At 45.0% G+C, this 13,292-nt stretch overlaps 1 non-coding gene across 1 annotated transcript; it reads left to right on the top strand.

The window, feature by feature from the left end:
• The first annotated feature begins 12,411 nt into the window (after positions 1-12,411).
• LOC132533275 (U6atac minor spliceosomal RNA) lies at positions 12,412-12,540 on the top strand. Its single transcript, XR_009545168.1, has one exon. It is a non-coding gene; the product is annotated as a U6atac minor spliceosomal RNA (small nuclear RNA).
• Positions 12,541-13,292: the final 752 nt, after the last annotated feature.

Here is a 13,292-nt window from a genome sequence, read left to right as displayed (position 1 = left end):
TCTGTTCCTGCCTCTTTCTGCCTTTGCCTCCTCCTCCTCCTCCTCCTCCTTCTACCTCCTCTTTCCCTCTATCTTTTGGTCATTACTGGGGCTTCACAGCTCTGAGTCAATTTTTATCAGAGAGAGAGAGAGAGAGGGGAAGAGAGAGAGAGATTGAGAAAGAGAGAGAGAAACACACCACAGCATATCTTCCCAGTGCCACGGGGGCTGGGCTGGAAGCTGGGCCACAGTCAAAGCAAAACAGGCATCCTTCCAGGTGAGCAATTTCCTTTCGAAATCACAAACGATGCTGCCATCAACCCCTTTGCCCTCTTTGTCAAAGAAAGCCCTTGGCTGGTGGAAACACCTGCCCAGTGATTCTGGTCCAGGCTGCAGGAACAAACACTCGTCCAGATTCCGTGTCCACAAGGATACATTTCTTGCTCAGATAACAATGGGATCAAGTCTTAGAAAAAACTTCTTTCGCATCACTTTCACAAATATTGATTGACACCGATTCTTATAAGCCCCGCTGCCAGTCTGAAAGCAGAGGAAGAGATTTTCCTGCTGAGTCACAGGCGAATCCAGGAGCTCCCTGCCTCACATGCTGTACAGCAGAGGGGGAAGTCAATGAAGGCCAATGGTGATTTTTCTAGTCTAGCCATTTATCTTCCCATTCTGCCTCCTCAGAGCTCCATGCAGAGCTGCCATGTGTCCCCAGCAGTGACATGACTACAGGGACTCCACAGCAGCCCCAGGTCACCAGCCTGGGTTTTGCAACACCCCCATGCTCCCTGGCCTCAATGCTGTTGTGAAATCCTCCTGACACATTTCACGTGAAGCATTGAAATAAAATGAGAAATGTGTCCTTTAGACAAATAGTCCCAGTTCTATGGATATTCTTAAAGTACTTCCTTCCTCCCTCCCTCCCTCCCTCCCTCCCTCCCTCCCTTCCTTCTTTCCTTCCTTCTTTCCTTCCTTCCTTCCTTCCTTCCTTTCCACCTTTCCTTCTAATTATGATAGAGACAGAGAGAAATACTTCAAGAGAGAGAAAGAGATATACCTGCATCTCTGCTCCACTGCTCGAACCTCCCCCCCAACCCCCGAACTATGTGGCTGGGGTGACAGTGGACATGTTCCAGAATGGAATGTCTCATTTTGCTTTGGACTGGGACACTCAACAGATTGTTGATGGGATGCAAAGAAGAAGCAAAAATGTGTGTGCACAGAACCCAGAGGGGAGTCCAGAGGGACCCAGTCCCCAAGAGCAGCAAGCTTCCCGAAATGGGAGGCAGGACAGACAACAGAGAAGGGGATAACCCCTTACCACACCCCCATGGGGACCTGGAACTAGCTGGTTAAGACCTCTGCACCCAGTCTCATCTGCTCAATGATAGCAAGTGGCAGGAGGGGACAATAGAAAGTTATCAGAGGGCTGCTAACTGCATGTAAGCATATCAGTACATTGCACTAACTGATTAGTTGATTGACTGATTGGCAGAAGACAAAGGGAGTGATCAGATCACTGCCCAGCTCTGGCATCTGGCAGTGCAGGGGGTTGAATCTGGGGCCTCTGGGAATACAGACCTGTAAGTCCTCTACTCTAAGGCTGAGCTCTCTTACAACCTTCACTCTGCATTGTTTCTTGGAAACTCTCTTATCCAGACACCAACGGGAGAGGCTCGTGGTAACCCCACTTATCCTTGAATCCCAAGGTGCAGGGTGACCTAGGTTTACCTGCAGCATATCCCATGTCCTCCTGGGATGTTGGGAAACCAACACAGACCCACTTAAGCCCTTTAAGTCATGCGTACAGCAGACCCATCTCCACAGCCAGTGTCTACCTATCACAATGTCACCTTGGCTGTCCTTCTGTGGACAAAGTGGTGGCTGGTGATGAGGACATCTGTCCCTCTCATTCTCTGGGCTGAGTGTGAGCAGGGGAGGGGCCAGCAAGGGCTTACTGGGGACCAGGATAAACCTAAGGACATAGGTAGTTTCTTCAGGGGGCAGCACTGCTTAGTGGACTTGGGGGTGCTGGGTGACAGGTATGGCAGACCTAGGTGGCAGGATCAGGAGCCTGACCAGCCTGGGAGACCCAGCTGCCCTCGACTGTTTCCACACATATGTTCTTTTGCCCTACTTTGTGGCGCATTTCATAGAAATTGCACATCTCAAACCCACCTGCTGGGACAGTGTGAAATTATAGTCGCCTTCATGATAAATAATCCAGATCCTCAGCAGAGATGAGAGGTCAACTGTTAAGTAAGATTCAGTGAATTCCACAGGTATCTTTCTGCTGGGTGACCATTAATTCTCTTTTTTCCTCGCAATGGATGAATGTGGAAATGGGAGGAATGACTGACTTATCTGCCTTCCCCAGGACTTAGCTGGCTGTTTTTTAATGAAGAAACATTCAAACACAACACCAGCAACCACAGCCAGCTGAGTACACACATTACCGTCTACAAGGACCTGGTTCGAGCCCTCCATCTCCAGTTGTAGGGAGGAAGCAGGTCTGCAAGTAACTATTTTTCTCTATATATTCCCCTCCCTTCTCATTTTCTCTGTATCCTATCAAATAAAAAACAGAAAAGAAGGGAGCCAGGAGGTAACACAGCAGGTAAAGCACATGTGGCGCAAAGCTCAAGGACCGGCATAAGGATCCCAATTCGAGCCCCTGGCTCCCCACCTGCATGGGAGTCGCTTCACAAGCAGTGAAGCAGGTCTACAGGTGTCTGTCTTTCTCTCCACCTCTGTCTTCCCCTCCTCTCTCCATTTCTCTCTGTCCTACCCAACAATGACGACATCAATAACAACTACAATAATAACTACAACAATAAAATAACAAGGACAACAAAAGGAAATAAATAAATAAATATTTTTTTAAATTAAAAAATAATAATTCTAAAAAAATAGAAAAGAAAAGGTAAGGGAAAGAAAAAAGAAAAAAATGGCTGCTAGGAGCTGTGTATTCCTAGTCCCAACACCTAGCCCCAGGGATAGCTCTGGTGGAATGAGAAATTGAGAGAGAGAGAGAGAGAGAGAGAGAGAGAGAGGAGAGCAGAGAGAAGGAGGGACAGAAATAGAGGAGAGAAACCACAGCACCACTCCTCCATCCATGGTGCTCCCATGTGGTAACAGGACTCAAACCAGGGCCCCATTCATAGCAAGGCAGGAACTCTACTAGGTGAGTTATCTCCCAGCCCCTGTCAGGCCATGTTATTCAAATCAGGAGCATGGTTCTCCTCCCTATGCATCCCCTTGGCTCCCTAGGGAGAAACAGTCCAGCTCAGAGAAGTCCAGTCTGGGTGAGGAGTGCCACGTTTGGTTCATTCCCTTCCTGCTTTCATTCCTCTTGCCTCAGACTACAGATGGCTGAACTTACCTTCCATCCAGAATGCCTTTCAAGGAATGAAGCAGAGTACATAGAACCACAGAGTTAGAGCTCAGAGGTCATCTAGTCTAAATCTCTTATATAAATGATGTTGAAAATTAACTTTAAAAAAGGTATGGGGGTTGGGGCGTGTATAGAAGAATTCACAGCGGGAGCTGGGAACTGGTTTAATCAATACACGGTTTATTAGGGTGAAACAGGTAAAAGGCAAAATAAGCAATTATCATCAAGGGTTAAGCATACGCTAGGTCTATAAAGTCTGAATATGGTTATCAAAGTTTAGTCCTATGAGATAAACGATTATCAGCTCTGGTAAAGGTTGCTCATGGCTGTAGAGGGGTCTAAAAGTTTACTGGCTAGCAGAGTCACACGTGCTCAGTTCCCAGGAGAAGTGGCTATGGAGAATGAATGCCTGGGGCACCTCTGAGAGAGGCATCTGACCAGGAGAAGAAGCCTCAGCCAAAGAGCCCAGAGTTCCGGCTGGCTGTCCTTTTAAGTCTATTCAGCCTACCCACAATGCTTTGCACACCAGCAGTCTGGATTCACCTACAGGCCACCATGCGCCTGCGCAGACCACTGCACACTCTGTCAGCCTTCTGTCGCCAAAGCTGACGTCACCACTGCACCAGGGCATACAGCGTCACCACAAAATGACACTACAGATGCCAACACCTTCATTTCGTCCTGTGAATGAATGGCTAAAGTGAAATGACTGGTCTAGGGCCACTGTCCCAGTTCCAATTCCACTTTAGTAGGGAATATATATATATATATATATACACTTTGGGATTGGATCAGAAAGTAGAATAAAAGTATAACAAATAGTATGTGTTAATGGCAACACATACAATAGAAGAGTGATATTCTGGTCAACAAATAAATAAACAGAGGGGCCAGGCAGTAGCACACTTGGTTGAGTGCACAAGCTACTATGTGGAAGGGCCTGGGTTTGAGCCTCCCCCGCCCCGCCCCCGCCCCCGCACTGGTGAAGCTTTGTAAGCAGTGTAGCAGGTCTGCAGGTATCACTCTTTCTCACCTCCTGTCTTTCTTCTCCATTTCTTTCTGTCATATCTAATAAAGAAAAATTAAATAAATAAATAGAAAAAAAGGAAAGAATAGAGTGGAATGGAATGGAAGGGAAAGAATGGAAATAATAGGCTAGCTCTCTGAACTGAGGCAGTACTTAGAGTTCTCATAAGTAATGAGTTTTTGCTTTCAACATTTCCTTCTATCTGTCTAATTGACTGATGTACTCCAAGCAATGACCCACTTATGTTCATAAGTGGCTGTAGTGGTTGCCCTAGAATTTGCAAATATTCCGAGCTTACTTTCAAAAAGTATTATAATACTTTATAATAACTATGAGGATGAAAAGAAATCATCTTACACCCAATCTGGGTACTTCAAGGTTGGACACATCTTCAAACAAGCAAGAAGCAGATTAATAGGAGGAAAATCAAGAGAGCGGTGCTGACCGCACGTGCATTTCCTGTCCACACGGGAGGGACCAGCACTAATCCTAGGCACTGACCTAGAAAGCTTGTAACACAGAGGCCCTTGGGAGGAAGAAAAAGGGAATGAGTTAAAGTGTTAGCAGTTTTTCTGTGGCATAAAATTATAAACATGGCTAATGAAAAACATCCCCAGAGTTAGGCTGAAAACCCCCAACTCTTAGGTGGAGCTCAAGACATTTGCAAATGCAAAAATTAGTTGCTAGCTGCTAGCCATCCTGAATAAGAATATCAATAAGCAAAGCTCCACATCTGGTAACTGAGTAAGACAAACAGCCACCCTTGATGCCAGGGTGGCTGGCAACACCCTTCTGCCTCTGTTTATCTGGCAGAACCCAATACCAATGGAAAATATATAACCTGTGAATTCTTTTTTTAATTTTTTAAATTTATTTAAAAAGGGAGATATTAACAAAACCATAGGGTAAGGGGGTACAAGTCCACACAATTCCCACTACCAGATCTCCATATCCAGACCTTCCACCTTCTGCATCCCACAATGACCTTGGATCCGTATTCCCAGAGGGATAAAGAACAAGAAAGCTATCAGGGGACGGGAGGGGATACAGAAATCTGTGAATTCTTGCCTACCAGCAAGCAGTTAGTTTCCTCTGACATGCCTCCCTCTGTCTCACTTTCAAGGCAGATGGTTCCTTTTGACTGTCTGCTTGTCTCCTTTTGGTGACTATACTTGAACTTGTTTGTCCCAATAAACTCTATAACCTTTGCTGCATGTTGCCTTATTTTCTCCCAGTTCTCCTGTGTATCACCAACCAGGAGACAGCAACTATGACTTCATGATCCACTTTCCCCAGGAAGAATGGGAGGGTCAGTAAGATATATATAGGGTGATTTCAAGCCTGTGTTTCACTCCTGGGTCTCTTGAAAGATCTGGGCCAGCCAGGTGACTCTGGAGGACAGCAGTGCTCTGTTTTACCCACTGACCAGATCTTCTCTCTGAGTCTTCATCTCACAGTCCATCTCCATCCAGCCTCCAGGAATCCTCCCAGGAAATGAATGCTTTTCCCAAATCTCTTAAAGGGTGGCAAATTTTTATTTTCCTGCATAACAAACAAAATCTAATTCCTTCCTGTTCCTACCCCTTATGACATTGCTGCCATTCATTTCACTTCTATGTAAGCATGACTAGTTTTGCAAGTTACAGAAATCTAGGTTGATGATCTTTCTTAAACCACTATTTTATCCCAATTTCCACTTGCTTGCATGGCTTCTGAGAAAAGAAACTAGGGGTGTATGTGTGTTTGTGTGTGTGTGTGTGTGTGTGTGTGTATTTGTGTGTGTATGTGTGTGTGTGTGTGTGTGTGTGTGTGTGTGTTTTAATCTCTGTTTTTGCACAGGTAAAATGCCTTTTTATTCCTACTTCTTTGGGGGATTTTAATTGCTGATGATCAATAACTTGAAAATGCCTTGAAACCATTTTTCTTCAAGGTTTTTATTCTACTCGGTGATATAAGCTTTCTAAATCTGTTGTTTAGTGTCTAACATTAATTAATTTGGGGTCATTTGTAGTCATTATTGTTTCAAATATGTCTTCAATTCCTTTGTCTCTTTATTCTCTTTCTGATATTTTTCTTATGAGTATGGCAGTGAAGCCATAATTCCAAAAGGAGAGAGCTACCTAACATGACGTCCTGGTATTGATAAGATGGTTTATGCAAAGACAATAACTGTTTTTTGCACTCTGCTTATAGAAATGGCTATGCAAAAGTTTAGGATGTGGAAAGCCAGTAAACTTGATGGCCTAAGACTGGAGCCTGTCCTTGTTCCCACTTGTCTTTTGTCTTTAGGGCAAATAACAGAGCTTAAAATCTATTACAAGAAAAACCCATCATGTTTCAGAACACCAAATAATTTGACAGTTTCAAGCCTGATTCTACTTACCTGAAAACCCACCTCCTATCTTGTAAGAAATAGAGGAGAGCAATTTCTAATCCCTCCTTCCACCTGTGTAAACAGTCTCTAGAACAAAGACTTGGGGAGGTGGATGTGCTCCTGTCTCCACCAACGCAGTCCAACCTGCAATAAATCAAACTTCCCCCTTTTTGCAAAAGCTTGTGTGACAGCATTTGGCCTTCTCTGATGCTAGACAGTGTCCTTCATTTGGCCTCAGACTATTTTTAGCAGTTATCCAACAGTCCTTAAATAATTTGCTTTTCTTCATTTTTTCCTTCTCTTTGTATTTGTTTATTTTGGTGTTTGGAGTTTTGTTGTTGGTGGTTTGTTTTTGTTTTGGAGGTTTCTATCAAAGTAGTTTCTGACCCAGAAAGTGATTTCTCAGTCTGCCAGGGATATTCATAGACATTTTCATTTCACTTGTTTAAATCTTTTCCTTTTCTTTCTCCTTCTCCTCCTGCTTCTGCTTCTTCATCCTTTCTTGATGTTTCCCTTTCTTTGTTCCTGCATGCCATGCACTTTATCCATTAGAGCCTTTAGCTTATCAGTCTTAATTAGAGAAAAATTCCCAGCTATTGGTTCAAATATCTCCAGTCCTGATGCTTTCTCTGTCTCTTCCATTAGAGCTCTTTGTCTTTTTGATTTTCCTTGTGATTTTGCCATGATGTCCTCAGTTAAATCTCTTGGCAATTAAGTGGTGGGTCTGGGAGGCCAGGGAGGGCAGCAGCCATCTTTCTATGAGTAGGTCTTGCTGAGCCTGTGTCTCTGCACTGTGACTTTCACAAGTGTTTTCTCCATTTTTTTTTCACACCGTTTAGGTGGAAGAAATCTAAAGTGTGAGCTGGAATTGGGGAATTCCTCCCTCCCACCCACTAGGATATTAGGCTGTTACAACATCCCACTAGTATGAGGTTCTGGTTAACTCACTTCCCCTGGGGGCAGACTTGGTGAAGGGGACCAGAGCACTCTGACAGATTTCATCCTGGTTCCTTTTTCCCTCCCTCTGTGGAAGCAGGAGGGGATTTTTCTCAAACAGTTACTGTGGGAATTTGGTCAAGCTCTTGGAGATTAATCTCTTAACTGTGTCCTTCACATGACTGAGTCTTCTTGGCATTTTTAACCCTCTGGCATGTCCACCCTGAGCTCCCAGTCATTAGCCAATAGCTTTTCAGGCCAACCTAAGCCTCTGAGGAAGGGATGTGACTATCCTTGCTTAAGAGCCAGTGTGGAGGAGACCACATGGAACACTGTAGGACAGCATTCTCCAGCCCACTCAGTGCGCCTGCTTTCCAGACCAATGCGCTTTCTCTTACCTTTCCCTCAATTTTTTTTAAGTATAACTTTATCAGCATACAAAAGTTGGAATAATCCAAAGATTATTATTATTTTATTTTATTGTCATTATTTTATTATTATTTCTCTTGGTTAGTGTCCTAAAAGTATAATTACTCCGTTAAAAGCTATGGGCACTTGAAAGGCCCTAGATAAGTGCCACTAGTTTATTTCCAGTTGGGGTGTGTGTGTCTTTCCCATACCCTATGCTATTTTTTAAAAAATATTTATTTATTTATTCCCTTTTGTTGCTCTTGTTGTTTTATTGTTGTAGTCGTTGGATAGGACAGAGAAAAATGAAGAGAGGAGGGGAAGACAGAGAGGGGGAGAGAAAGATAGACACCTGCAGACCTGCTTGACTGACCCCCACTGCAGGTGGGGAGCTGGGGCTCGAACCGGGATCCTTCCACTGGTCCTTGAGCTTTGTGCCACATGTGCTTAACCCTCTGCGCTACTGCCCAACTTCCACCCTATGCTATTTTACATCTGCCCAGCAGATAGGCAGACTTTTTTTGTCTGTTGTTGTTTTCCCATGGAATAAGAGACCAACAGAAGCTGAGAAACAGCTGACCCATCAGAGTGCACCATGCCTGAGAGGCTGAACTGAGTCCCCCAGCACCACACTGAGGGAAGCTTTATGAATGGCAGAGAGGTGGCGTATGTGTGTATAATCAAAAGGGAAGAAAATCAACAAGGAGCAGAGAAATTGTGCAGGCAAGAGGCCCCAGATGAGAGAGAGAGAGAGAACAATAACCAGTGTTCTAATTAACTCTTAGTCTTTGCTATGATACAATGATCTCACTAAACCCACAATAACAAACCTTTTTTTCTTTTTTAATTGTAAATTATTAGTCATTCTCTCTCTCTCTCTCTTTATTTGATAGGAGAGAAATTGAGAGAGAAAGGGAGACAAAAATGGAGAAAGAAACACACAGCTCTGTTTCAGCACAAGTGATGCTTTGCCCTAGCAGGTGGGAGCCAGGGGTTTGAACTCAGGTCCTTGCATACTACAATGTATGTGCTCAACCAGGTGCACCACCCCCTGACACCATTTTTTAAATGTAGGTTTATTTTTAATTTTTTTATTTGCAAATCCACTCTTCCATTGAAATGTTTCTGAAAAATTTCTCGGCAGTTGCTATAGAAGGCTCGTGAGTGCCAGACCAAGAACTCAGAAGTATGCATTGTAAGAAACCAGTGACCTCCGTTTCCCCCAGTGAACCCAGTTGTCACAGGAGGGGGTGGGAAGGAAGAGGAAGGAACTGAAGGGATCCTCAAGGCTCACCTTCCCTCCCCACAGAGCACATCAGAAAAGCTGCAGGAGGAAGAGATTTCATATCAACAAAGTGTTATTTCATCAATCAGGAACCTGGGTGGTGGTGGTAGAAATACTGAACAGACAGGCTCCAGGACTGATAGGTAGCCCACTTCTAGAAAAGTCAGTGCTTGCTAGACACAAGGATGCCACTGAAAAACCTGGGGAAAATTGTCAGGCTGAGCTCTCTCTCCTGGTCCCTTTCTTTCTTTACATTTTTACTAGGAAATACTTTAGATATGTGAAAAGATATACATGGAACCCAGTTTATTAAGTTATGTGTTAGGAATAGGGTCTTGTTTGCTTGTTTCTTTAATACACTGCTGGGGAGTGAATCCAAGGCTGTGTGTGTGTGTGTGTGTGTGTGTGTGTGTGTGTGTGTGTGTGTGTGTGTGTGTGTGTGTGTGTAATAGAGACAAAAGATGCATGGCTGAATGACTTTTGTGACCAAACTTTCTTTCTTTCCTTTTGTCTTTCTTTCCTTCTTCTTTCTTTAAAAAATGTTTTATTATTTATTTTGGATAGAAACAGAGGTAAGTTGAGAGAGAGAAAGAGAGAGAGGGAGAGAGAGAGAGATAGAGACCTGCAGCACTGCTTCACTGCTTATGAACACTGCCCCCATCTGCTAGGGGACCAGGGACTTGAATCTGGGGACTGGGTCCTTGAATAAGCTAACATGAACTCTCTACCCACTGTGCTACCTTCCATGTTGACCACATTTCTTCTCCCACCAGCTTTCTTAAGCTGAGGGGTTGCTGTTTGCAATCTGCACATCCCATGTCCCTGCCACCCATAAGGGGCCAGCAAGTTGTGCAGAATTTGTAGGCAAGAGGGCCTGGGTTCGATCCCTGACCCTGCATATGTCAGAGAGATGCTCAGAGCTCCCCCCAAATAAATAAATACCTTCCAGGGGCTGGGTGGTGGTGCATACAGTACTGTGTGTAAGAACCAGAGTCCAAGGCCCCAGTCCCCAGCTGAAGGCAGGAAGAAGCTTCGTGAGCTGTGAAGCAGGTCTGCAGGTATCTCTCTCCCTCTCTGTCTCCACCTCTACTCTCAATTTCTCTCTGTCCTATCAAAATAAAAGAAAAAAAAATACCAACAGAAGTGGTGAATTCCTGGTACAGGCATCAAGTCCCAGTGATAATCTTGGTGGCAATAAAACACTTTTTAATGTTAAAACATTAAAATAACTTAATACTTTCTAAACAATGAAAAATACTTTGTATGTCCCCAACTACTGGAGAGTTTTAGGACTTCTAAGTCATCTTAGATGCTTGGCTGCTGGCGTAACTTATGTGAACCTCTCTGGTTGCTGATGGTCAGCCCGTTTTGTTTTGAGGTTTTTTGTCCCATCTTTGAATGGACACATTTGGACAGAATGAGCCTCATGGTCAGTGGCAGAAGGAGGCAACACTGAGAAGAGGTCAGGTTTGAGTGGATGCTGTGACTGGTCGTTGCTTAACCACCAGCCACTGGGACCCAGCCACTCTGGGACCAGAGGGTCCAGGGACACCTCCCCAGTCCTGTGTATCTTAGAGGTTTCTCCATAGCAAGTCAGCCCAGCTTCCCGTGGAGAAGCTCAGGGTTCTTCACGAGAGGCATCCACTACCAACTCTGGTGAGTTTAAGCTAAAATAGAACTCACCGAAAGCATGCTAGCAGGGGCCGGGTGGTGGCGCAAACAGTTGAGCACATACATTACCATGCACAGGGACCCAGGTTCAAGCCCTTAGTCCCCACCTGCAGGGGGTAAGCTTCAGTGAGCACTGAAGCAGTGCTGCAGGTGTCTCTCTTTCTCTCTCCTTCTTTTTTCTCTTTTTTCCCCCTCTCAATTTCTCTCTGTCTCTAAATAAAAAAAAAATGATGACAGCAACATTGAGAAGGCTGGAGAACTAGCCTTAGACGAGAGCTTGTAACATACACCAGACACCCGGAAACATTTCTCAGAACTGACCCCAACCCAGACGCAGGATGCTGATTTCAAAACCAAGACTGAATGGGTTGCTTCAAGGGTGTCACCGTTACAGTGAGAACAGAAGGCTGATGAGACAGGATTCCAGAAAAAACAACAGGAAAGGAGGCAGAAAATGTCCTAGTAGAGAAGGTACAGTAAAGGGACAGAGAGAAAGGGGGAGTTGGGGTCCCGGGAGCCTTCCTTAGACAAGCATCGTGCACCATGCAGAGGGGCCAGTGACAAAGTGGGTACAGAGAGCAGGAGAGCAGAGGCCTGGGGGTGGCACTCGAAGGGGGTGAAAGGTCACCAGAGCATGGAGAGAGCTGACTGTGGACAGGCCAGAGGCAGGGGGGCTGGGAGTGGGGCACACAAGGCCTTCTCTGAGTCCTGCCAACCTCAGGGAAACAAGAATCTTGATAAGGTCCTGGGGGGGTGGCTGATGGGCAGAGCAGTGGGCTCACATGTGTGAGGTCCCCAGCCCAGAACCTGCACTGCAGAGGAGGGGATTGATAACCTAGTCCCCCCCCCCCATCAACCCCTCACCAGTCTTCTATTAAATAAGTAAATTTTAAGAGAAAGAATCCAGCTGGGGAGAGAGCACATTGGTTATACACAAAGACTTTCATGCCTGAGGCTCTGAGTGCTTTGGTTATATATATATATATTTTTTAAGTGGGCAGGCGGGTGGTAGCGCACTGGGTTTAGAGAATGTAGTGTGAATCGCAAGGGTCCTGGTTCAAGTCCCTGGCTCCCCACCTGCAGGGGGGGTTACCTCACAAATGGCCAAGCAGGTCCGCAACCGTCTCTCTTTCTCTCCCCCTCTCTGTCTTTCCCTCCTCTCACCATTTCTCTCTGTCCTATCCAACAACAGCAGCAGACAACAACAACAATAACAACAATGGAAAAAAGATGGCCACCAGGAGCAGTGGATTCATAGTGCAGGCACTGAGCCCCAGAGATAACCCTGGACGATATATATATATACACATATATCCTCATCATCATAAAGAGTGTTGTATGAAAGCAGAGAAGGCTAGCACTCCCCTTGATCAGGCTAGAAGAGGCTTTGGTTTGCAACATGTATGCGATTAAGGCATTGCCCCCTGCTTTGTGGCATTGAACCTACAACAGTCTTTTTTAAAAACATTTTATTGATTTAGTATTGGATAGAGAGACAGTCAGAAATTGAGAGGGGAAGAGGAGATAGAGAAGGAGAGACAGAGAGACACCTGCAGCCTTGCTTCACCACTCGTGAAGCTTTCCCCCTGCAGGTGGGGACCAGGGGCTTGAACCCGGGTCCTTGCACACTGTAATGTGTGCACTTAACCAGGTGTGCCACCACCTGGCACCTCTTTTTTTTAGAATTTATTTATTCATAAGAAAAATAGGAGAAAGAGAAAGAACCAGACATCACTCTGGTACATATGTTGCCAGGGATTGAACTCAGGAGCTCATGCTTGAGAGTCCAGTGCTTTATCCACTATACCACCTCCCAGACCACTGAACAGACAGTCTTATAAAATCAGTCCACAGCTGTGACCTGTGGGGGGACTAGTGCAGCTTCCACTGGAGGGGGATGGGGACACAGAACTCTGGTGGTGGAATCATACTCCTATTATCTTATAATTTTGTAAATCAATAATAAATTGTTTTTAATTTAAAAAACAAAGAAACAAAAAAAAGAATCAAGTTCAATTGTTAACGATTAAGAGGGAGGACAGTGCTCAACAATTTGTTTGGCTTTGTATGTTAACTCTCTTTTCAGTCACCAGGTTCCAGATGCCATCAGGATGCTGGCCAGGCTTCCCTGGATTGAAGACCCCACCAATGTGTCCTGGAGCTCAGCTTCCCCAGAGACACACCCTACTAGGGAAAGAGAGAGGCAGACTGG

Source organism: Erinaceus europaeus, chromosome 15 (assembly GCF_950295315.1).
Source record: "Erinaceus europaeus chromosome 15, mEriEur2.1, whole genome shotgun sequence".
Classification (NCBI taxonomy): Eukaryota; Metazoa; Chordata; class Mammalia; order Eulipotyphla; family Erinaceidae; genus Erinaceus; species Erinaceus europaeus.
Note: the sequence above shows the minus strand (reverse complement) of the source record. Positions and strands in the feature narration are given on the sequence as shown.